We start from the raw sequence: 22,362 nt of genomic DNA, 5'->3' as shown, positions 1-22,362 counted from the left end.
GGTCCCTTCCGACCCTAAATCTATGAAACTATGAAATTAAAAAACTGGTATGATATATACAATTGTAATGCTCAAATGCTCAGTTGTTACTTTACCTTTTCCACCTAGAACATGCTATAAGGGAAAGACTGAAAGACCTGTTGGTAGACATTACTGCACATGAACAGAAAACTCAAAATTTAAGCTATGCCAGGCATAGCTCCAATCACTGTGTTAACTTGATTCATTTTGGTTGCAACTTCAGTTTTCTTGGATCTATTCTGATCCAGTTAACTAAAAGGTTTACTAGATTATGGAACACAAAAAATGGAGAATGCTGTTTCTTCTCCCCTCCCATTCAATCACCCTGGAATTGTCCCATTTCTGCCTTTATTTGATTTTTTTATATCAAAAGACAAAGACAAAGTAACTGTATTCTTTTAGAACAAAAATGAACAGCCGTGTGGAATTTTTGCATAGTACTCTTCTTCGGCAAAAAGCCATGGAACTTTTTTTTTAAATGGTTTCCAAGGATGAAAGTGACTTTGCCAAGCAAAGAAGCTTCAAAACAGGACTCAAAAACACTAATAGAAAGACAGATGGTTCTACTAAGAGCTTTGCTGCCAAAAAAAATGTTTAAAAAAAAAGTGAAAAAAATGGAGTGATGTTATTGAAGCTGACTGCGAAGTTCTCTCATGACTGCAAATACTCTTGTCCCATTGCAAGTGTTAACTCTGCCTCCAGGGCTAATATAACTAAAGCACCACACACACACAAATTGTCATTGCCAAGCCCACAATGTAGCTCAAGTCTGCACTTGATTTCAAGTGACTGCCAAATACACGAGCAAAACACTGCACTGAAAAACACTCCCATTTAGGAATAGATCCACCAGGAAAATGCCCTTTTTTCTTAAGACTGCCTGTCACATTTTCTTTTTCAAATGATTGCTTCTTGCAATTATCCATGGAGCCTTTGGACACTTTTATTTCAAATGACACAAATCCAGTTACATAAAGGAAGTAGAAACTATAGACAGGTGAGGATGGTTTGCATGGATACAAAAATACCTCAGTCAAAATAATGTAATTTTTCATTCTAAACTGGAATGCATGCAGCACCACTCACATACTTGCAATTCATTTCCTCCCAAAAATAAATAAGTGCAAATCTTTCATTTAAGTCAGTTTACTTGATAAAATACTAAATGAATATATTATGACTGACTCTTCATTTTTAAGGTTTGTCTATTTCTGGTATTTTTACTTTTTTATATGGCATGTATATTGTTACCTATTGTTGTTATGGTACAATAGTTTAACCCAGTGCCAAATCCAGGGCCCAGTTGTCAGTTTTAGACAAAGGATTTCCCACCCTCCCCCTCAATCCCCCAGCACACACTTTTTATCTAAACTTATGTTAGCTATATTTGTTTAAAAGACACTTGTCATACTTTTACTCTTCTCTCAAAATATTTTTCCCCACTAGTAACTTCTTCATACAAATTTTATCATTTGAGCATAAGTGACTCTAAATAACGACTCATTTAAGACTTTGCCATTCATTCTCCAATTGTATGCAAATAATGAAAGTAAATATACAAATGTATTTGTGTATGTTACAACTATAAAGACCTGCATATGTTTGATAACATACATCTCTCCCCACCCTCTTTATAAAACTGTTTTTCAGTTTGTAATATCCTCAGGGTAGGGTTTATGGGTAAAATCCTGGCCCCACTAAAGTCAATGGCAACCTTCCATTGACTTCAACACATCAGGCTTTCAGATGCCATTTTTACACTTGTCACTATTGGTCTCTAATCCTAAATGGGGACTGTGTATGTTGCTGCACTGTATGTACAGTATAACCTCATAAATCCAACATGGTCCACCTGCCGGAAATTTGAAAATTCCATTTTTTTGAAGCCAGAGCGGTCCTGGAGCAGCAGCCGCACGGAGCGGGGTGGCAGATGGCGATGGTAGCCACCGCATGCAAGCTTCCTCCTCCATGTATGGGGTGTGGTGGTCAAGGGAGCAGAAGGGGAAGCTTAAAAACTGCTGGATTTTTGAGAATTCCAGAATTTCGAGATCCAGATTTATGTGTTTATCCTGTATCATCATCATACAACTTCACAATTGTTCATGTCTCTGCAATTTATTTTATAATAACATGTAGCTGAATATCACCACATACATCAGATATCCAGATGTAGCAGTTTATTACATGACACTGTAGAGGTATGTAATACAGTGAAATGTTATTATACATGTATGACTGCCTCAACTTTGCCCCACCCACTGTGTATCTAGCCTGAGGCTCATTTTGATATTCCAAACAGGTAACTAACATCAACTAACACGCCTAAAAATTCTCCCTCTCTAGCTCCCCATCTATTATTTTGTAAGTGTTTTAGTTAATGTTACTTACCTATTTGCAATATATTTTTCTTGCTTGTTGAGCTTTGTCTATATATAGATCTCAACATGCAAGTAAAATAGTCCCTTCTTTTTCTTGCACACATAGGACTTTTTCATCAAAGTAGACCTGCTACATGTAATATTACAGGGCTAGAAATAGATGCTTAAAATCTTTGGAAGTCGTATCATATTTCAATATGACCTATGGTAATTGTTTCCAAACTTAACTCCCAAGATACCATGTTATAATATTTAAATGAATATAAAGTATTTTTAACCATTCTTAGAGGCACTTTAAATGTATTACTCAGACCCATGTACTGTCAGACTCGTGGAAAAAAAGGAAGCTGGGATACTATTAAATATAAGAATATTTTTAAAAACTCTTTATAATTAACCTAAAATACTTTTATTGTAGCACATCTGGCTTATGTAGAAAACTAGGTGTGATATGATACAAAGGGGAGGGGGACAGGGGTTGTACTCATTTGATACGAACTGCATGAGTTACTATTATATTCAATGCTTATGTATGAAGAAGTCACTGGAGTGAAGAGAACACAGGGCATTTTAAGATCAGATAAGTTGTCTGGAAAATCTGAGCTGTCCACATCAACTCCATACACCTTTTTCAAGTTGCTTGTTTTACTACTATGAGTTTCTATTTTTGTATACAGTTTCAGGACTCATAGTAGAGATGCTATCTTTTATTAATTAGACCAACTAGATTTTGTATACAGTTTCAGTATTTTTAGTTCTTACAGCAGAGGGCAGATAAAAATATGAAAAATAATAGTTGAAATAAATAAATGAACTAACTAAAGATGAAAAAATCCCCATTTTATGAGATTATTAATTTATTTTCAAAGTTTTCTTGATTTCAATGTGTGCTACAAACAAACACTTAAAATATTCCTCCTAGTCCCATCACCTGACCTCCTAAATGGATCTTAATATAGCTAAAAATTACATTAAACAGGATTAGTAAATACAGTAATATTGAACTAAAAGTAAATCACTGAACGAGGATTGAATGTTTTCAGTCATTCATATGAGGCCAGTAATTTTTTGCAGGAAGCTCCAGGTGTATGCTGAAAAGAAGAATGGTGCTCAAAGGTTCAGGTTATTAGAAGTATTCTTAGAGGCAATAAAAGTTTGTGGTAAATGTAGTTTACCACATGGTTCTGTAATGTATAACAAGGATTCTACACCACAGTCTATATCATTATTTGTAATAAGGCTGAACCTAGAGCCCAAAATAAGATGAGGTAGCATTGTGTCACACATTGCAACTATACAAAGAAAGGAACCATCCTCGCCTTCAAGAGCTTATGATTTAAATAAATAAAATGCACTTAGAACAGAAGGAAAGGGTAGCATTATTATAGCTATTGTAGATAGGGAACTGTGGCACCAAGACTAAGGGCCAGATTTTTAAAACCTCCTAAGAATGTTTAGATGGCTCAAGTTGCAAATAGGAATTTAGTAGGATATTCAAATCTCAGCCAATACCTGTTTTCATTTTCACATGCCTACATACTTTTATAAATTTGGCTTTCAATGAATGGCTCAAAATCACGGACAGGAAGTCTGTTAACAGAGCTGGGAATTGAACCCAGGTGTTACTGTCTTGTCCACTGCCTTAACCACAGATCTATATTCTTCCATGTATAGTAGTATACATAAACACAGAAATCACAATTAAAAAAATCTTTATTTATTCCTTGTTCCATAGTAATTATGGCAGTTTGCTATCTGTTCTCTAAACTTAAGAATATATTACCTGGAACAGCAAGTAATATGCTTTTAATGGGTTTCACTATTGTTGTTCCTGTTAAACAGATAAATTTAAACTATAAGCAAGGATTATCTCTCTCTTCTAGTTTCTATAACATTGTTGCACACTTCGGGTGACTGTATAAATAATGACATACAAAAATACATTAAAAGAACATTAGGGTTCCAGAGTCAGGCACACAAAAATGAGGAAATGGCAAATTTCTGCAACCCTAAAGTTCTATTTTCTCCTGAAAGACCCTTATGCCATTTAACAGGCTCATAATCTCTCTCAAATAATATAAGAACATACTTTCCCTTACAAAGCTAGATACACTTTTTTCATTCATATATTCTTACATTAATATTATTATCATAATGACCCAAAATATCTCTATTGACAAAGTTTTCACAGAAGTTTTCTTTCCTTTGTTTTGTGTATTTCAGTAGATTTCTTAGCACGCATAGGTTGTAATTTACATTTAGGGTATAATTCTTCTATACCATTACCCACTAAGAAGTTCTCTTCTTGGTGACGTTAATGGGATTACTTGGGGGAGGTACTATTTGGCATGTGTAAGAAGTATAGGTTTGGTTTCTGAAGCAGGATTTTCGCAGATGCAAACAGATACAGTACTAAACACTAAATTTATTATTTTAGTTTTGTTTTGGTGCTTAGGATAAAATGCCATTCTACATCTTTCTTTTTTTTATTTTGCTCTATATTTTTATATTGAAATGTGTCTAAATTTTATTTTCACATGCCTTCAACTGAATATTACTATTTAGACTGCTAGATGCCACTGACTTATTTCTTTAATAAGAGATTGCATACAAATACTTATGTTCCTCACCTACCTGAAAGTTAAATATTTTTCTCATTTGATAGATAACTGAAAATTTAAATGCATCATATAATGATGTAAACTACTAATTTCATTTGCAAGAGCTAAATATTTAATGGTTTTATGCCACCAAGTTCTAAAACCATCTGCTATGCTATTGTTTAGTCCCACTGGTGCACCAGGGGAGGACAATGGCCATAAACTGTTAGAGGATGATTTTGGGTTGGATGTAAGGAAGAACTTCTTTATGGTAAGGCAAGGGTAACCAGAGCCTGGAATAGATTTCCCAAGGAAGCAGTGCAGTCCACAACCTTGGAATTCTTCAAAAGGAAACTGGACAGACACCTTGCTGGGAACATTTGATCTCAGCAGTATTCCTGCCCAGATCAAGGGGATTGGGCTCAATGATCTTTCAAGATCCCTTCCAGCCCTTAATTTCTATGATTTCTAGGGGCTATTCATTTTGGTAAGCACAGCACCTTGGTTCTGTAAACTGGAAATGGTTTGGCCATCTCTCTCTTGCTCTCTCACAAGTGTTCACAGTTGCTGACTAGCAGTGCTCGCCTATCCTTTGTATTTAAATAATATAACTCCTTCCTATTTGGTATCTCTACTCTCTGCAAGTTCAGTCATAGCAACTGATGAAGTAGGCTGTAACATACGAAACCTAATGCCCCTCTAAAGGTGCCACACTGCACCTTCTGCATGGAAAAATATGTTCTTGTAGTGTCAGTCTTAGAAAAAGAATAAATAAGGCCATTTAGAGAGAAAAACATCCAATTTTAATGCAAATAGAACAGGAGAACTTATTGGAGTGACAATGTGGGAAAAATTATTAACTTTCTGAAAAATGGACAACACTATCCTCAACAGGCAATAGCTGGCAAGTCTGCATCCTAGTTTGTAGAAAATTCAGCAAACAAACTTCAAGAAAGGCAGAAAAAAGTGAGTCATGTCTCAAGGATTTACATAAAAGTTTACCAGTTGAAAAGAATAAATTGCGGCAAGCCCAGAAGCCCTAAAGCTCTGCACTGCCCAGCAGAAGATCATGGTTTCACTTGCAGCATCCATCTCAGCCCAGTGTGAGCTGAACAAGGACTCTGAGCCCTACAAAAGTGATCAAGTGCTAAGGCCCATAACTGGAGTATGGGGGAGTACACTGCACTGCCAAATAGCAGACCCTATACCCATTTATACAGCAGTGACATGCTCCAAAAGGGGTGTCCATCCCATGTTACAAGACAAGATGGAATGATATGAAACAAACAAAGGCAGGCTGGAAAGACAGGAGTCTTACAGGAAAACCAGAAACAGCTTACTCATTTGTTTCTTAGGAGGATACAAACAGAAAGGAAATTCAATATATGCAAGAAAGGTTTCTTGGATAGCTCCAAAGGAACAACTGAAAGTGTTATTGATATTAGTTTATATAATGAAAACAAAAAAAAGTGTTATGCTTCTTCTCTGGGCTTCCTACGTGATAAATATAGAATGGGAGGAAAAAACAATACTGCTTCTTTCTTCCAACTAGGTGTCTGTCTATACAGGTACAGACATTATACTTTTACAGGTATAAGCCATTGAAGACTGGCCTATATCCATAACAGAACAGAAGTTCGGCACACACAAACTAGTTTAAAAATGGCAGAACCCAGTTTAAGATTCACCCCTCTCCCCACTCCCCAAAGAGGGGATGTGTTCTGTTCACTACCAATCTAAAACTACACCACTGACAGAAAACCAAATAACTTAGAGAGATTCTACCTTGGGTTTTTTGAATATCTGTACCTAGCCACAGCAAGCCTCATCATTGCCACTTAACACTAAAGTTATCCATTCTGCCACAAGGGCACTTGAAGCACTGCTCATTTCAGGAGAGGGACTGGGAAAAAGGGGGAGGATCCTAAAGTAAAGGAAAATATACTGGCCTTCATTTCAATATGCAGCTGTTTTAAATCAACAATTTAGTTCTTTCATATGACCAGTTCATGCAGGATTAGCAGCTCTAAACTGTGAAGCTTTCATTCCAGTGGGTGAGATATGATCCAAGAAGGAAGGAAAAAGACTTTCAGGGAAAGCTACTGCACTTCAGGTAACAGCCTGGTAGCTACAGCAGATGGCTGAAGAGAATTTTCAAAAGAGCCCTTTCCATTTCAAGGCATGCACATATTTCTTTCATGGAAACATATCCCTGGTTGATGGAGCCATGTGTGGAGGAACTGGGTGAAAACAAAGTAGTCCTTTTCAGCATGTTTAGTGTTTGGGGGGAAATACTACATTTTTCATGCTCCCGCCTAGTATTTTTTGTGTCAGACATGCCCCAGTACACTTTATAGCTATGTTTATGTTTTAGTGTCCATTGCAGAATTATGACCCAGGGCTACTCTTTATTGTTACTTGCCACAAACTTGTGAATGTTGCCGCTATTATTCTATTACTTAACACTGAATATATACTCCATTCTATGTGTATACATTGGTAACAGGAACTTCCTCCTGAGTGTAACTGTAGTACAGCAAGAGTTAATGTATAATGTCACTCCCTTGGATGTGGGCTCTTTGTTAATAACTGATGTTTCTCACAGCGTATGATGGAACACACAGTTTCCAGATGCTTGTTTAATGCTCTGCCTGATAAGCGCTGGACCAATGTTGATCACTCTAGCAGTAAGCCACTCAATGAAACATTTGTCCGTGAAAAGAAAACAGGTGTGAGATTTCCTGATGTGTTTGAAAAGACATCATGTAGGATAATTTCTTAGGCTGCAACTGTGGACTATTTTCTATGATTAGCTGATTCATCCAATATTGTTTCAATTATTCAAATAATATAGATTTTTTTGCAAATGCCTTAAAGAATCAGAAATAATATTAAGTACATTTTCATCTTCATTGTGCATGCTAGTTTTTTAGAAGCTTTTTTTTAAATTAATTTTTCTCCACTTGATATTGTCACTTTCCATGTCCAAGCACTGAGAGGGGACTGTTTGTCAACTGTGGTTTAACAGAGCCTTTTGGACTTCCCAGATAACTTTACCTCATAGTTTTTATTTATTTCCAGATCATACTTTTTTTCACAACAGTATCATGGCTTGATGCCAGACCAGCTTTGGGGGCAGAGTTCGGTAGGTAACCTACTGCACAGGCAGGTGGAAAAGCATACATGATTGACTGTGTGGGATCTGTCATAAATAATTAATGTTTCATTCTTCCTTTTTTCAATTTTTCAGTGATGAAATTATATATTTAAAAGTCAAAAAGAGCTTTTTTGAATCCTGAGTATTTTTCTAATACAGTCATTTTAATGTGTTCAGGTACTGGAACCCAAAAGTCTTAATATCAGTTTAAAGATATACCTATAACGTGTATAGGATCTAGTTGTAAATGGTAGGCAAGGCGCAGCACTGGGGCTCATGTGAAACTGAACCATCTTTCTAAGAGCTCCTGGAGGTATTTTTGATTTAGCCCTTTTTGTGTTAACAGCAGCTCAGGTGTTTAACACAAAGATTACAGTGGCGACTGGCACTTATGCAGAGGATGCAAAAAAGGACATAATATTTCTGCATGTTCTTACATTGGTTGGCTAAAACATGCTTGAGGTATTATCAAATTGCAGGTGCCTGAAAGTAATATAATATATCTCTTCTGAGGACACAGTCCTCCATACATGTATCATATGCAATTTAAATACATGGTCAGGCTTGTTCCTTATTATTGTCAATGGGTCTATTAATGTGTTTAAAGGTAAGCACATGTATAAGTCTTAGCAGAATCAGGGAGGAAAAACTGTATTTAGTGTCATAAGGACTGTAAATAAATTAACACTCTAAGTAACAATCCTAGTATTTTATGAGAGAGAGAAGCTGTAATAAGTTGGGCATTAACAATAGTCACCAAAAATACAAACTATGTGTTTTAGTAATTTCTATGAAAGTAGAGGAAACATCAATGTTAGAGAAGTTTTTTTCTAGGGCTGTGCGAAGCTTCAGGTGCTAATTCAATTTGGAGGAGATTCAGCCCAATTCGGTGGTCAAATCTCTGATTCCAAAAATGGAATCAGATGACTAATTAGAAGGTCCAAATCAATTAGAAGCTCTCCGAAACTTTGGAAAAGATTTGGAGAGCTTTGATGATTCAGACAGTCCCCAGTGACTGCAGCAGGGAACTGCAGCCAGACTCGGTGCTGGTAAGCAGGGGCAGGGACGTGGGGGCTGGAGGAGGGGGCAGGGGACCCATTGCCTGCCTCCTCTCCCAGCCTCCCTGACCCCCGCCCGCTCCCCTAGCCCCCCCATTGCTGCCTTGCCCACTCCCTGTGCTTTAAAAAAAAAAAAAAAAAGGCTCACTTACTAGGCGTTGCCGGGTGGGTGGTGATCCCCACTGCCCCCCACTGCCCCATGCTGTGTGGGGGCTCTCCACGAGCTCCCCAACCCCTACCCACTCACCCAGCCCCCACCATGGCTGCCCTGCCTGCTGCAGCTCTGGCCCTTCAAGAAAAAAAAAAAAAAAAGAGAAAAACCCAGGGACTCACCACTCCTGCAGCAGCTCAGGGCTTCAGGGGGCTCATGCAGAGCCCCCCCATGTGGCACAGGGCAGAGCAGGATTGCTCCCCACTGGAAGGAATGGTGAATCCAAGGTTTTTCTCATTTCTTTTTTCTTAAAGGGCTGGACCTGCGGCAGGTGGGGCAGCCATGGGGGGATTGGGGGGCTTGTGCAGAGCCCCCCACATAGTGTAGGGCAGTGGGGGGCAGCAGGGATGCCCCCCCCACCTGGCAGCACCTGGATGCCCCCCCCCCCAAAGTGCCGGGAGCTGGAGTGGGCGGGGCAGCCATTGCTGAGCTGGGAGAGTGGGCAGGGGAGGGGCCTAGGTGATCCAAATCAGATACAGCCAAATCAATTAGGGACAGTGATTCAAAATCACCAAATCGAATCGCTGTCCCCCAAAATTGGCTGAATCCAAAGCAAATACTAACCACTTCGCACAGACCTAGTTTTTTCCTGTTGCTATTTTTCCACACTTTTATTAAACTCCCAGTAAATAATAATTTTGATGTACGTGTTGCTACAACATTTGCCTGGTCAATGCTACCATTCCTCCATGCTCCCTCCCCACACCCCGTAACCGGTTGAACTGTATTTACAGATACTTGCTTTTAGTCCTTCTAAAAGCAAAGATAAGTGCCAAGGTTTTAGGATTTTATAAAGTAGTAAAATCTACAGTTGAATCCAAATGTCATGAATATGCCAATGTCTAAGGCATAGACAATAAAATAACCTTTTGCCCTGAGAGTTAGGCAAGAAGTTGCTGAGCTGTGGAGGCAGATCAGAAGGAATACTGTAGCTGACAGAATTACAAGTGCCCCCCCTACTCTCCCTCCCTCCTGATTTTCCTATTGCTCCCAGAAGGGTATAAACTGGGCATATCTACACATGCATTTATGCCGGCTTAAATTTACTGCACAGTAAGCAGAAATAGGCCGGTGTCTACATGTACAGGTGACCCGGGTCTAAATTTAGCCCCAGGTTACAGCAGCCTGCCATGTGCCCCTGTAGCCACCAAGAGAAGCTCCAGCCTCTGGCCACATGGCTGCCATCCCTTGGGACTAACTTTAGTCCCAAGTTGAAGCCAGGAGAGGTGGCCAGCCATGTGCCCTGGGGCTGGGCTCAGGCTGGCCCCCTAGAGGCTGTGCAGACCCAGCAGGGACGACTCCTGGGTTACTGCGTAGTAATGCGGCTACACATGCATTACTGTGCAGTAACTACTCGGGCATAAATTTAATACCTGCATGATGCAGGTATTAAAATTTACACTCAAAGTCAGCATAAGTCACCATATTTACTGTGCAGTATGGGTGTGTACATGTAGACACACACCCATACTACACAGTAATTTCAGTTACTGCTCAGTAAATGTGCACTTGTAGACATGCCCATAGGTGATGCATGGGGGGACACAGAGGGGCACGTGCCCGCCCTGAGATTGGCCCTCATCAGCTGGAGTGGGGGTGACGATGAGTGCCCTCCCCACCCCCCGAGATTGTAGGGGACTAAGAGAAGTGCTGCTGGCACTTCTGATTTTTCTGCACTTCTGTCAGTGGTGGTGATCAGCCACTGGGGGACCCCCAGTATAAGAAGGCACCAGTTGCCCATGGACATGACCACTGGGATGTAAATGGAAATAAATTCCAAGTTAAATTGATGGGTTGTTGGAAGGAAGTGGAGTGGGGACTTAATGAGTTCTATTCCCCCCACTCCCATGGATGAGGGGCTAGCACAGAGGGGTGGGAGCTGAACAAAGCAGCAGCTCTACAGAGTTTTCATCCACCTCTGTAGTTTTCCTTTTATACCCTTAAGCTGCAGTGGTATCAATACCAAGATCTGCCCCTATATGTTAACACTTCTTTCATAATCATATACCACATACAATGTTCTCATCATTTCAGAATAAAATTACTCCATAAAACAGGTAATGTGAAAAGTAATTTCTTGTTCCATAACCCCTGATTCGTAACTACTATCTACACAAAATGCTTTGCACAACAAACAAGGGGATCATTAAATTCAGCCTTAAATTATATCTTGTTTGCATGACAATACCTTTAATATAATTTCATATATTGTTATTATATTGGGAGAGCTTATTTTTTCTGTATTTCTAAGCAAAATATAAGTTTGATCCTTCCAACAAAATCCTAAGATTTTAAAATGTGTTTTTCTCAGTATCTCTTTGACAAGTGGAATATCATTAAGATAGCTGTGTTTGTTTTAATTAATGTGTAGGCGGTGGGCAAGAATTAGAGGTTATTTAATATCATTTAGTGGGCAGCAATTCAAAACCTGTACAGTTTGAATGCTGCAATGGCATAAACAAACATAGAAGTCTAAATCAAAGTCACCACTCGACATTCTCTCTCTCTCTCTCAAAAATAGATGTTTAAGGACCCAAAATACAAGCTAATCTTGTACTAAATGTTTATACCTTCTCCTGAGATCTTTAAATGGAAGCTGGAGAGACATGCATTAACAAAAGGGCATACAGACTATCTAAGACACTGCAGGGAAAGAAACATTTTTATAAGCTAATCAGGGTAGATTTTGGCAGAACTGTATCTTCTCAGAAAATTTTAGACTTAAATCCACTGATTAAGCCCTCAAAATATCCCACTTTCCCTTTTCTGTTATTTTTTGTTGTTGTCCAATATACAGTCAGTTCACAATGACATCAGTTTTCAGAACTTTAGTTGCTACAATGGTTTAATGTAATTCTTTCCTGAAGACGACATTTTATTATTGAGTTTTATTGCTTCTACATGATCTTAAAAATCCTGCTCTTAAATATAATGGACAAATGGCCAGGAAAACTAAGACCAAATGTTAGTGGAAACCTCTGTGGAAAACACATTTCCAGGGCTGGATAGCCTCTAATTACCACCCAGGGAAATGCACAATAAAAGACCTCTTTTCAGTCTTTCAGCTGTTTAGGCTTGTGTCTGTCTGACCATCCTCTCTGCTAGTTGGATTGTTCCTTAATAGAGTGTAGTTTTACTAAGAACAATACAATCTGAAAAGTAAAATTGAGTCAAGTTACAAGAGAAAGACTTTAAAAATGTGTGTCCACACTTCCTTTCAGATGCTCATACAGATATTTTCTTGATACTATTGGTCCACTTACATAAGTGTTTCTGAGAAGTCATATTTGGGGCCAAATTTTTAAACCAGTCTCTCATCCTATGCCCACAATTTGGTGACAGCAATACATCTGAGGCATAATTAATTGTAGATGCAAATGATAGGGTTTAGACATCTAACTACCTGATTTCTGAACGCAATCAGGTAGTTAGCCATCCAAATCCTATCGTTTGTGATTGCATTTAATTGCAGACAGAAAATTTGCAATTGTCTTCAAACATTTTGCCCATTATTTTTTGCTGCCTCCTCATGTTCCTCCTCCTCTTTTAATACCAGCTATGTGACAAGAAGCAACAGCAGAACAAAGCACAAAGCAAGAAACTAAAAGTGTTTGTTTCCTTGGCACTTTAAGTATGGCCAGCACACTGGAGAAGGAAATTATCTACCTAACAAGAGCGCCTATCATCATAAATCAATTTTCAATTTTACTGGTGGATTAGGGCAATCAAATAAACATTTGCTGCCTGCCTCCCTCACAGACTTCTTTTTGAATTGGCTCAATGCAGGATCTAGTAAAGTGTAGGAGTCCATCCCACCTTACAACTCCCAACAATATCTGATTGGTATGCACTGGGGAAAACACAAATGCATATGTTTTTGCAAAATAAAACAGAATATGCCTATAATATATATGATGCAGGATCACAGAAGAGGGAAAAGTGAGCATGGCATAATGGAAGTGAATAATCTTTGGATCTTTTCTTCGTAATCTGAAGTAGTGCTTGAATGAACAATCATTTTTCCAGCTAGCCTGCTTTCAAATACACACATACTGTACTTCTTGTGCAATTCCTAAGCCACTATAGGTATTAGAGGACAATTTACATGTGATTTGCATTTTTTTTGTGCCTGTGGTTTTGGTAAGTCTTCCAAACCTAATGACTGTTCCTTTGGCCAGCAACATAAATGCTGTAATCACACAATTATTGTGCTGGGAACAGTTTAATTCAGCATTTTGTTCTCAACCACAGAACAATTACTCAACAATTTTGGTTAACCATACTAGCTCACTGCCTGGAGAGGAAGCAGAATATTCACAAGATCTATTGTCTTACATAAAAGCAGCCAGCAGATTCTTATCTGTAACAACTTTCCAGTATCACTCAGCTCTTTGGGGCATTTCCACATATTTCCAGCTAATGAAAATAAATTAGCAGAGACTTACTTTATTGGTTTATTCATCTCTTTGTTGAATGCTTTTAATTACGTATTTGCATACTAAGGAGAAAGATAGTTGTTGTACGTATGGGAAAGAGGGATATTTGAACATGGTAAAAGTCTCTACTTCTGAAAATATTCAAATTATGTTATCCATCTAGTCTAAGCCTAAATCAAGGAAGTTCAGCATGGAAACTTAATGTTTTTTTTCTTGAACAGCCTGTTTTTCTTAGGCAGTGAAAAGGGGTTCCTTGAACAGTTGATTTATTCATAATAATGTATTTGCTGAAATACCTTTGGCCAGAGGTATTACAATATAATATGCAGCACATATTGTATTTACTGAAACACCAACTAAAATTATAATTTCCTGTGGGTTTTGGGGTGTTTGGTGATGGTTATTTAAGCAAGCTTATGGTCATTTAAGCTTCTTCTTGTCTTTAGAATCAGTACTGCTAGGTTTAATAACAAAAATAAGATTTGGGTTACTCCCAAAGACACAGCAGAGATAAGAACTTTCTTCAGCATCCACTACATGGGATATTAAGGCCCAGATCCACAAATTGACTTAAATGAGGTGACACTGAGTTTACCACACACACACTTTGGAGCAGAATTCACAAACCCACAGTAGGTGTCAAAATCCATGTCAGATTGCCTCCACAACTGGACGTAATGTAATCATGTTCTTTTGGCATCACTTGCAGGAATATAAGCTTGGGGGTGGTCTAACTGGCACTGTCACACAGCAGCGCTGCTTAGTTTGCCTGAAGCTCCATACATAGTTATACTATCCCGATTTTGGAGGCAACCTCCCCAGAGCAGCAAAGTATGCTTTGATGCACCCCTGCCAGGCAAAGCAAGTTTACCCTGTGGACACAGTCTAATTTCCCTATACTATGAAAGAGGAGAGTTAAGAGGCTAAGAATGGCATTTACAATTGTCAACATGGTGAGGTCAGGGACAAGTACTCTGGGTGATATGAAGCTCTGAAGAGAAGAGCGTGGCTGAAATCTGTTCTACTGAACATAGGGTGCCTTCCAGTAGACCCGAGCTAGATGGCTGGGAGAGATTGAAATTCACATACCAGAACTTCTTCCTAGAATTAGACACCCCAGTCATTCCCTTGGGGTATAGCTGATTGGCTCACTTTTCTTTTAAATCATGGACAACAGCAGGGTGGGACAAGGATGAGGGTGGGGCATCATTTATATCTGCCAAACAGTTAGAGCCCAAGAAGTAACCAAAAGTTCAGAGTTCAATATCCTTCTCGGCCATAGGGGTTCAAAGCCACATTTCCAACTTGCAAGGAGTCTGCCCTACCCACAAGGCCATGAGCTAGACTGGACTGAGCATACCTGTGGATTGAGACCTTTAGGCTGGAGACAGACATTCAAAAATCCTGAGCCTGAATTGATTTAATCTTTGAAGGTTAGTCTAATCTGCCTAGGCTGAATCAGTTTGTAACCGTCCAGACATTTCCTCCGGACTGAGGAAATGCAGGCACATGCCTGCAGTGGCTCAGGCTAGAAACTAGAGGATGCTAGAGCAGCCCTCCATTCCCTTCCATAGAGCTGAGTTGAGGGGGGCGTGGCCAGGACCCAGCAGGATACTCTGATTAGGGAGGGTTTCCCACCTTCTCATTGGTCAGCAACAGAGCCAGCAGGAGTTTGCACAGCATTTATCACCCATCAGCAAAACAAAACGATCTCTCATTAGTTCAAGCTCTTCTTAAACAACTTTTTCCAAGGAAGGAACGGAGGGATATTACCAGCTACCTGCTGATTAGCTCCAAAGAACCCTAAGCCACTGTGCTGTCTGCCTTTGTCTTGTCTCCCACAGCATGGACCGCAGCCAGCATGCGGTATGCTAGGTAATGCTGAGAGGTGTCTGTGTAAGGCAGAGGGGAGGGGTGATCTCTGCTTGCGCAGGGAATGGCAGGGGAGCGAAGCAGAAGGAAGCAAGGCAGATGCTGCTGTACCTGCAGTCTCTGCCAGAGCTCCAGCCAAGGAGCAGAGGGGAGGGGCCAGCCCTGCTAGGCTACAGCAGAGAGCAGAGCCCCACCCAGCAAAGCATGTGGGATTCTGGGGGACTTTGATTTTACTTGAACAAGGAAGAGGTCTGGGACAGACATTGCATAAACCGGTTTGACTCAAATCAGTTAAGTCTGATACTACATTCAGACAGGTTTATCTCAAACTATTAAAGGTTTAAACCAGTTTGATCACTTAAACCAGTTTGTGTGTAATGTCTGTCCCTAGTACTAAAGAATGTAGCTGCATGGGCTATGAATCTGCAAAAGCCTTGGGTATTGACAGGCTGTCAAGTGTTTGGCTCAGCTCAGTCAAGATGTAAAGGCTTCTGAGCACATGCAATTGCAAAATTATATGTACCCAAGTCACTTTGCTGGAGAAAACTTAAGCATCTATTAGCTTAACATTTAGATCACAAAATATATCTATAACCATCCTTATGATTTATACAAGCTATCTGGTATCACCACTGAAACCACAGATCACATTCCAAAGGTGGAATCTGTTCCTGAGAAAACAGATTATATGGGTCTGCAAAATTTATGAAGTGAATAAAAGGACCATTTGTATTCTGCTCTTCATTGACAGGAAAGTCACACGCTCAAAAGCACTTGATTTCAATGGGATACAGCAATTCTTATCACTCACTCATTTATTCTACATTATCTTTTAAAAATTAGGCACCATGCATGCATGTTATTTCCTGGATGGTAAGATAAATTCCCTGAGGCTCCAATGAGGTGCGTGTGGTCTGGGGTCATAACCAAGCTTTACTTTAGCAGCACATCTCAATATCATCTCAAACTCTGGGTTACCCAGCAGATTCTTCTGAATATGAAGAACTGCAATACCCATAAGGCAGCAACTGAATGTGATATTCCTATTTTGCTCTGTGCCAAATTAATTAGAATACACATACCCTGTTAAAATGTTCCCAGAACACAAACCCAGATATGGACTGCCTTTAAATATTTGGTGAAGCAACTCCTATATTTTTTAAATGTATAATGCTCCTTTAGGTCCTTCTCCCTGATACATGGTACAATACAGATACAAATAAGTTACTACTACTTAGTATTAAGAGATTCTGAGCATGAATCTCATGCTCTAATAATGTTCCTTTAGCAGAGAAAAGCACAGGTCCCATGGTGCCTGAATTATTAGGAGGCTCCAGAAAGGAATTCATCACTTGGCTTGCACAATGATTTACCCTTATGGTTGTGGTGCTTGTCACTTGGAGATTTCCCGTGGTATTTTGGAAATGAGGTAGGAATTTCTTTATATAAAGTTGTCTTTACTTTTTAAAATTTGACTTCAATAAAAAGTTCAGTTAAGAACTGTGTCTGCCACCAGAAGTATATGTACCCAAATCCATTTTAAAATGTATTAAAGCTAATATGCATTTTACACAGAATAGGTAGGAAACATGAGACTGTTGTTGACTATAAAGATTTTACTAGTGTGAGTTTGGAATCAACACAATAATCACTGAGAGTGGCTAAGTTACCAGTTATTCATTCAAGTTATTCATTCAAGTCATTCTAAACTCATACCAAGAAAACCATTGCATCTGCCACAATATTTTATATTTGATGTGCCACACATAGGGTACACCTATACTTGTACTGCAGAGTAGATTAATTAGCTCCACAGTCAAGCATCACCATCTACATTGGTGCACTGGTATTAGGGTGCAGTAAAGTAATTAACTCTGCTATAAGACAATATTGTTGGGGACAGTCCCTGATAGTACTAACTTATAGTGGGGTCATTTATCGAGTTGAAATGCATGTATAAACAGTGACTGGGCTGGACCCAGACTCCTGCCTGCCAGCTAGCTATATGGCTGCCCCAACCAGCCCTTCTGCCTCTCCCACCCAGAGCCCAGGACTGACTCCCTCATGCTCCCTGACAGTCCAGCTCTGCTCTGCCCCAACACACATGTCGATGCTGTGTTCAGGAGCAGTTTACTCCAGCTCAAATAGCTTTGGAGTTTATTGCTTCACCTTAATTTCACATGTAGATGCACTCACTGAAAACTATTTTAGGAATTTTTAATGACTTATTTTAAGGTTTTGTGAGTATTTTCTTTAATCTCCTTGCTTGAAGAACTCAGGTGGACTTTTACCGAGAGCCCATTGCTTTCTTGTGTACAGTAGATATATAAAAACACATAAAATTCAGTACAGGAGACCCTCGCCATTAACAGGGGATCCGTTCTAGAGATCCCTGCAAATGGCAAAAACTGTGAATACATCAGGAGCCTGGCAGCGCCAATCACAGAGCTTCCACAGACGTCACAGGCACTGTCAGGGGCAGGGGAGGGAAGAGTGAAGAGGAGCGGGTTGGATGGACCTGATGAAGACTAATCTTGAGAGAAAAACTTCCCCAGGAATGGGGCGGCAGATGGACTGATCTCCGAGCTCGGAGGAGCTCATGATCCACAATGAGCATTAATTGCCACTGCACTCCCTCAATTACTGCAGCAGCAAGTCAGTTAATTAATAAAAGCTATAAGCAGAGTGCGTGAGAGCCAGGGAGAGCGTGCGGGGAGAGACCGTGGATTCAAATATTCACAACCTGAACATTCGAAACAACAAATGGCAAGTCCGTGAATGGCAGGGGTTTCCTGTAATAGTTTTAAAAAAGGACTAGGTGTCATTTACAGTAACTGCCCCTTTATGCCACAAATGCTTTAAAGAACTTTACATAGTTTCCGTACCTTTAAAAGGTGCCTTTACATCATGTGTCTGCTTGTTTGAGGTTGCTCAGTGGTTTACGATCTTAGCATAAGTGCCGTGGAGATGAATTAATGCGCAGAGACCAGGCAATGCACTCAAGAGTAACTAATAAATAAATGTTCATATGCCTTTCTAAATAATCATAAGGTATAAAATATTATACATTTCAATACATACACAAACGTATGTATAGCCTGGCATTATGAGCACCCACAATTTCCATTGCTCAAGGATCAGACTCCCCTGCTGTACATAACTGGACAAATCATACCATCTCCCTAAAGGCTAACAATTTTTCCCATCCAGTCAAACCATTTTGTTTTATTTTTTCTCTACAGCAAAAAATAAAACTCCAAGGAAACATCTTGCTTATTCAGGATACAAAAAATACATAATACAGACAATTCTAGGCAAATTACCAGGGCTATGCCACTTTACACCTATACACATACAGGCAGACTGCTCGCATTGGAGTAGACTTAATTAATTGAGTCTGCTGGAGTGTGGTAATTACAGTGCTCCAGCAGACTTCAGTGTCACGTGCATCAGCAGCCCTGTGCTGAAAAATGGCGGCAGAGCAGTTTAAAGCTCAATCGATGAACTTTAGTCCAAAGTGCCCCACCATTTTTTAGTACAAGGACACTGATACATGTGATGCTCCGGGGACTCTAATTAGCCCAGGTTTCAGAACTGCCCTAATTAAAACCTTCCTCCCTCTTTTCTGGAGCATGTCTTTCAATGCCCACAGTTTGGCCACAAAGGTAAGGGGGGCCAGCTAAGAGTGCTGCAGAGAGTGAGTGCATTTAACCATGGTTCATACTGTTTTCATATCCTTGGCATCCACAGACATGAAATAATAGTAATGTTATATAACCATAAACTGTGGGTATGTGCATGGTCATTATTAATAAAAAACAGTTGTACTACTGTTGTGTAACAATCTGGAATAAAACAATCAAGGAGGCTCACTGGCACCTGAATCAAGTGATCTGGGACACATACTTGCTCACTCACTGAGTAGTCTTGAAATCAGTTATATGTATGACAGCATATTAGTAACATGTTAATATTCTATAGCAAATCAGTAATCACAAGCATGTCTAACATGTGGCAAGGCAAGTGAAATACCATTTAAAACCTTTATGTCTGACAGCTTTCTCTGTCAGGATATATTAGCTATTTAAAACCAAAATATTTCAACAAGTTTATTCATTAGAATGTGATCCATTTTAAACAAATAAGGTCTAAAAGGGCTAAAAGTCAGTGCTGTATACTCTAAGCCTGTTTATCGAGATGACTCATTCATTCAGGGGAAACATGGATTGTATGGCTGGCTTATGGTAGCACTCCAAATTAGTACTCACACAATAGAGAGCTTATACAATTGCAGTAGTCCATATCCAGTAAAACTGCCTTAGTGCCTAGAATAATGGGCCTTGCTAAGTCACTAACAGTTCACTAAGAATCTCTAAACAGCTGCACACCACACATGACCTGTGCCATCTCTACAGTGCCTATTAACCATGAAAGGAAGCTTTCGAAGCTATTTCCTCTGCACCCTCTCTATTGGACAGTATCAGTCCCCTTGCTTTTTACAGAACAAGGGGAATCCCCCCCCCAACCCCGTCTTTCTTTTCTCTCTCCCTCTTCTCCCCCCCACCCAAACCAGCCCTTTCCTGATTATTCTTCACATTTTAGCCTCTGCCCTAGAATACTCTGGACAATAGTATTGGTTCCATCTGTGCTCTCCATTAAACCCTGGTAATCCTTCTAAGAACAGCTGGACATTCAGATTCCACACACAGAAACTCTTACTGTGGAACCGTTTGGCTACAATTACGCTGAGATTGCACTTATTTTCAGGTCTTGTCTGCAAAATGCCTTTTGTGGTAGGGTTCTCTAGGGCTGCAAAGTAAAATGGTCTGACATAACACAGTTTTAGCAATACTTTCAGGAAGCCCCTGTCTCAGAATATAATGCAATACTTAGTCCCCTCCATTGCCAAGCAGTATTGAAGAGAGATATTTTTAAATGACAACATTAATGACAAGCTTCAACTTTCATCATGTCATTAAATAATCATGAAGTAGTATTTCCAGTTAATTAGATAGTTGCAATATACTTTTTTCTACAGAAAATACTATAACCCTCCTATTTTGCTTATATATTTTTTAAAGAGCTGCACAATAGGTTGACTCTCTCACAACTTAGTATAAATTCAACAGGATAATCTGGCAATATTGATCAAATGGCAATATGGCAAAATAGGAGTGAAGTTCAAATACTTTATGCCTATTTGCATACCTGGATGTTCCCAGGGGCTCCTCCCCTTCTTTCTATTTCTCAATTATTGGGGAGGTTCTCCCATACAGTTTTTCTTCACCCCACAAAAGTGTAAATTTGCATGTATTCAGAAAAAAAGAAAAAGCTCAGTTAGTTAATGTCTGCTAGGAATCCATTATGGTATTTTAAAGAGTATTAGTAACTACTAAAGATGGCTTGTAGAATTCGGAGAGTGCCCATTGTTTTATATTATACATTTATATCAACAGCTAACCATACACATAATATATATATATATGATATGTTTGTTATAGCATAGACTGATGCATGCACTTGCACAAACATATTACCCAAACATGTATGTGCATATCTATGTACATATATGAATAAGGAAACTACTTATAAGCTGAACTTCTAACATATATTTAAAAAAAGTTGTTCAAAACACTGCATATATACACTCCCCAACGTTTTATTTATGCACACATGTACAGAGTACCCATCACACAAGTGTCTGCATATATACATACATATAGGCAAACTCTATTAGTGAGCTGGTGATAGCCATATGAACATTTAAAGTTGCATGCAGAACCCATTTATCATGTCTTTGACAATGCCATGTGCACTGTGTACACTTATTTCAAATACTCTACTATTCCAAATATCTAAGCAGCTTCAAGTTTTTTAAAGAAACCTGGCAGAGACCTGTCTTTTATGGCTTTGTGAAGCTTTAGGTGCTGATTTGTTTTGGAGGAGATTCAGCAGCCGAATCTCCAAATCCAAATCAAATTCAGGAGACCAGTAAAAAGGTCCAAATCAGTTTGAAGTTCTCCAAATCGATTAGGAAAAGAGAGAGCTTCGGAGATTCTGGCAGTCCTCACTCACTGCTTCAGGGAGCAGGAACCCTACTCCATGCTAGTAAATAGGGGGCAGGTGGGAGGGGGCTGGAGGAGCAGGGAGGAGATCATGGGGGGACCCCTGCCAAGCCCCATCCTCTGCCTGCTCCCCCAGCCTTCCTGAGTGCCCCGACCCCCACTTGCTCTCCCAGCCCCCTCAGTGGCTGCCCTGCCCAGCCCCAGCTCCCGATTCTTTAAAAAAGCCAGCAGCTTCCAGGCAGGGAGATGATCCCTGCTGATCCCTGCTGCCCCCCACTGCCCTGCACTGCATGGGGGGCTTGGCCATGAGAACCCCATCCCCCACCCATGCTCCAAGTCCCCCCCCATGGGTGCCCAACCTGGCCCCAGCTTCCAGTTCTTTAAAAAAAAAAAAAAAAAAGCTCCCAATCACCAGATACTGGCTGCTGTTATAGCAGCCACTGGGACTTCTGGGAGCTGATGACAGAGTCCCCGGCTACAGCGCAGGGCAGTGGGGGCAGCCTGGCAGCAGCTGGTGAGTGGGGTCTTTTAAAAAAAAAAAAAAAAAAAAAAAAAAAAAAAAAA

The 22,362-nt window shown here is 39.8% G+C and overlaps 1 protein-coding gene across 12 annotated transcripts in view; it reads right to left on the bottom strand.

Annotated features, from left to right (window-relative positions):
- The window catches only part of SOX5 (SRY-box 5), a 671,039-nt gene that overhangs the window by 147,106 nt on the left and 501,571 nt on the right, over positions 1–22,362 (bottom strand). The window lies entirely within an intron of this gene.

Source organism: Gavialis gangeticus, unplaced genomic scaffold (genome assembly GCF_001723915.1).
Source record: "Gavialis gangeticus isolate Ggan-Ray unplaced genomic scaffold, GavGan_comp1, whole genome shotgun sequence".
Classification (NCBI taxonomy): Eukaryota; Metazoa; Chordata; order Crocodylia; family Gavialidae; genus Gavialis; species Gavialis gangeticus.
The sequence above is the reverse complement of the archived record's forward strand: the minus strand, read 5'-3'. Positions and strand labels throughout refer to the sequence as shown.